Source organism: Glycine soja, chromosome 13 (assembly GCF_004193775.1).
Source record: "Glycine soja cultivar W05 chromosome 13, ASM419377v2, whole genome shotgun sequence".
Classification (NCBI taxonomy): domain Eukaryota; kingdom Viridiplantae; phylum Streptophyta; class Magnoliopsida; order Fabales; family Fabaceae; genus Glycine; species Glycine soja.
This window is the reverse complement of record NC_041014.1, coordinates 20,730,222-20,734,715: the sequence shown is the minus strand read 5'-3', so window position 1 is coordinate 20,734,715 and position 4,494 is coordinate 20,730,222. Positions and strand designations below refer to the sequence as shown.

Below are 4,494 nucleotides of genomic sequence, written 5' to 3'. Positions count from 1 at the left end.
AATAAAATTAAAATTTTATAATTTTTATTAAAATTTAATAATTAAAATTAGGGTGCTGTTAACATGTGCTAATGTGTAATAAATGATGGTTGGTCCCCACTTATTATACTTTGGAAAAAACAGCATCATAAATGTGTCTCATAAAAAATTTAAAGACAAAATTACCCTCAACTATATGACACACATAGTGTGCTTTTGAACTTCCTACTTTAAATACACGCGCCTCAAAATTGCTAAACTGAAGAGTTTCTTTTTTTCTGACTTTTTTGTCTTTTTACTGAGTATGAAGCACCTGCGTAGCATCTTTTGCAAAATAAAAGTATTTTTTCATCCCTTCATTAACATTGCTGGAATTTTTTAATTTAAATAAATAATAAAAACTAATTCAAAATATATTAGCAATTCAAATGAAATAATACCATTCCAATACAAAAAATATCCAAAAAGAGGTTCAAATGTTTAATTAAAATAAAAAACTCATAAAAAATAGATCCAGGGCCTTCATGCCTATGCCAACATCAGCTTTCTTTTCTAAAGTCTGAAGTATCATTCCACATGCTACATTGCCAACATATTCCTGTTAGAAACAAAGGGTAGAAACAAACAAAATATTATTAATTATCGGATATACATAATCCTACAAAAGTATATTAAACTAGAAATCTAAAGAATTTAATAAATGAAATGAAAAAATATGTACCTAAACTTTTGGAAGAAGAATTGGATTTAAATTTGCATCTTTACAAATTTTTTTCTTCTTGTTTGTGTGACCAGAAAATTGAGTATTTTCTTTTAGAGGACATGTAACAATATTATGTCCTACATCTTTGCACAATCCACAAGTATTCATGTTATGTGATAGCTCTTTTCCACCTTTAAGACGTCTTCGTTTGGGACGACCTTTTGTTTTGGAAGGTGGAGGACAGTGAACAACATCGACTTGTTCCTCAAAGACAACATTGACTTGTTGGGGATCTACTTCATCATCGTCATGTGATGTTTGAAGCCGCCATCGTGACAGCAAGTAGTTAGAAGGGATTTCATGACAATCTTTATGAAGAAAAATACTGAGAATGTGACGACATAATATACCCCAAAACTCAAAATACTTGCAACTACATGTAGCTATTTTACCATCCCAAAAGACCATGTGTTTTCTACTATTAGCATCTTTATAATACCGCAACACAAATTCATTACCATTTTCATGATGGATTGAATATTGGGTGGACCTTTCAAACTCCTCTTGAAACTTCTGAAAAGCAAATCTTGTAAGAACACCATGAGCTTGCTCTTGCAAGGGTGACATAAGCTTCAAGTTAATTCTTTTGCACTTTTCTAACATTATGTCATGGTCTTCTTTTTGCTTAATATCATCAATCGCTACATCAACCTGAAATTAATTTAAATTAATCAACGTATAAGATTAGAAGTGAAAAGTACTAATATATTGGCAATTACACCATACCTGCTTTGTAAAGTCACTTAAACTTGTGTGAGAATTTATAAATCTTTTAATAAATGCATTAATACTCTCTGATCTTCCGGTAGTTGTCATCCCACCAAAGAAATGGTCACGAAGATAAGCGAGTGCCCAGTAATTCCTGATTTCATACAATCCTTTCACATGTTTATTTGACTGCAAGTTATACTTAGCAACAACTTTTGGCCATTGATGCTCAAATTCTTCACATGTCTCCAATTTATACAACTCGTAAAAATCAGAACACCATTTTGAATATTTGTCCCGAAGTATAGCATTAAACCAACTACTAAACTTAAAAGTGATGTGCCATATGCAAAAACTATGTTTTGTTGATGGCAAGTCTTTTGAAATTGCTTCTTTCATCCATGGATCTTGATCCGTTAGTATAGTCTTTGGTGGCTTCTTCATCAAAGATATAAAAGTCTAAAGAAAATTTAGAAGCGTTAAAAAAAGTATTAATTAGAAACTAAGATACCATCATTAAAGAAACAATAATAATAAGCTTAGAAGTTACCTTCATTAACCAACGAAATGCAGATATTGTTTCATTTCGTAAAAGTGCACAACCAAAAAGTACAGTCTTCCCATGACTATTCATACCCACAAAAATCCCAAATGGCATTTCATAAGAATTGACCTTGTATGTAGTATCAAACACAACAACATCACCATATTTTTGGTACCAATCAGAGCAAGAAGCAGGAGACCAAAAAATATGCTCTAACCTTCTCTCTTCATCAAGTGTATATGCATACTGAAATTTAGAGCAACTCTTTTTTGCATCCTCACAGTACTTGAGAAGATCTTTGGCATCATTTCTTTCAACTTTTTTCTTGGTTTTCACAAAAAGATTACGAATGTCCCTTTCAATAAATGGAAGATAACCATGCTTCACATTTTTCTCTAATTCTATGACACGCATCAATTGTCTAACTGAAAGCCCCCCTTCTTTTAACAAGAAAATGCGTTCAATATCATCTTCAGAGATAGTTCGGTTAGCCGGTAAAAAACGCACTTCTGATTGGGTTAGCAAAACATGGTTATGTTCAACAACAAACTTTGTAACTCGCCACTCACTTGGAAATATATCATGAGACTTCTGCAATGAAATTCTTAAATAAGCTTTACATTCACACCTTGTTGATTCTCTGTTTCTCTGTTCTTTTAATGGTTCTATGATTTTCAACGAGCTTCTACCTTCACGATGGCAAAAAAAATCACGCCTCCTCATAATTCCATTTCGTTTGATGAATCTACCTTTTCAAACAGAGAACCCATGCTGATATGCATACCTCTTATAAAATGCAAATGCTTCTTCCTCGCTAAGAAAAATTTGACCAACAAAAGGAACAATATTTGTCTCATTATAAGTTTCATCTCTATCAACTTCTTCTGCAAATTCATTTATCTCAATATTCTGACTAGAAGACACAATATTTTCTTTCTCATAAGTTTCAATTTCCTCAACTTCTAATACATCATTTGCCACAATATCATGATCAAAATGTTCATTAACTGTTCCTGAATAACCATTCTCTAAAGAAATATCTTCAATTGGATATTCATTTAAATCAACATTTATTTTATCGGTGCTCATATCTCTAGTACTAGTACTACCTTCCCCCATTGTGTTATTTATGGTGCTCATATCTCTAGTACTAGTATTACCTTCACCCATTGTGTTATTTATCATCTACAAATAAAAATAATAAATAGAAAAATATATTACAAAACTCTATATATATATATATATATATATATTTTGCAAGTGTCCAAAAAACACATGTGATTGGCGAGAGCAATGGAGAAAAAAAAAAGCTTGATAAAAGTACCTGATATTGTGCCTTTGAGCTACGAAGAAAAGACTGTGCATGTGGGCTTTGAAGAAAAGACAAATCCATGGTTAATAATTCAATCTATCAATGTGTTTTTCATAAGAGCATATGGTGGTAGAGAGGAATTGAAAAGAAATGTGCAAAGTGGTGGAAGTAGTACAGACTCTCGAACAAATTAGCGGGAAACTAACAAAATCTAGGAAGAAAATAGACACAGTATGTGTTAAATGAGTGAGGGTAATTTTGGCATAAAAAAATTAAAAGCACACTTTTTTATATTTATTTGACTGAAGTTAATTTTCTCTTTGTCCAAAATAAAATAGGTGGGACCAAGAGCCATTTATTACTCCTTAACATGTGCCTTAAGGGCACATGTTAACATTGCCCTTAAAATTATACTAATATACATAAATATATGTAATAAAATTACAAAAACTGAAATTACAATTATGTATCATTTCCTGTCACCCTGACTCACCTAGACAGCTGGCCTATTGTTTAATAAGTAATAATAATTTTTTGTTATCTCAATCCCAATAGTTTTGCAAATCAAGATGTGTTGTAAATGTATGTCAGATACATTTTTTTGGTATGCGTATGGGATATTAAATTCAAATGTAAAATGGGAACTATTTTCATAAAGTTATTTTTATATATTTCAATCAATTAAAGAAATTAAAAATTAATTTTCTGAAGTTAAAATAAATGAAAATTATTTACCGAATGTTTTTTTCATTACAACTATTCACATAAATTTACTAATTTTAAAAAAAATAGTTATTCAGATTTTCATATTTTATAATTTTATTACATACATTTATATATTATATTATAATTTTAATTAACAATTATAAAGTTTTAATTCTATACGTAAATGATATGAATGAGAAATTAAAGATGATGCATCAAATGATAATTAGTTATAACATTAATTGATAAAATTCATAATAAAACAAATGTCTAAATTGTGCTTGAAAATATGATTGTTTAATTTCATTTTTACTTAAGGTTTGAATTGTGATGGGATAATTATAAAAATTATTTTAGACTTTAAATAGCCTATTTTCTCCACACAAACAAAAGTTGTCAATGAAAAATATCTATTTGTATTTATTTATATTGAGAATCTTATTTACTTTTTTGGCAATCATGATTTTTGTATATATTTGTCTG

The 4,494-nt window shown here is 29.8% G+C and overlaps 1 pseudogene; it reads right to left on the bottom strand.

Moving 5' to 3' along the window:
- Positions 1 to 393: 393 nt before the first annotated feature.
- Positions 394 to 3,113, bottom strand: LOC114381693 (annotated as a pseudogene).
- Between the last annotated feature and the right edge of the window lie 1,381 nt (positions 3,114 to 4,494).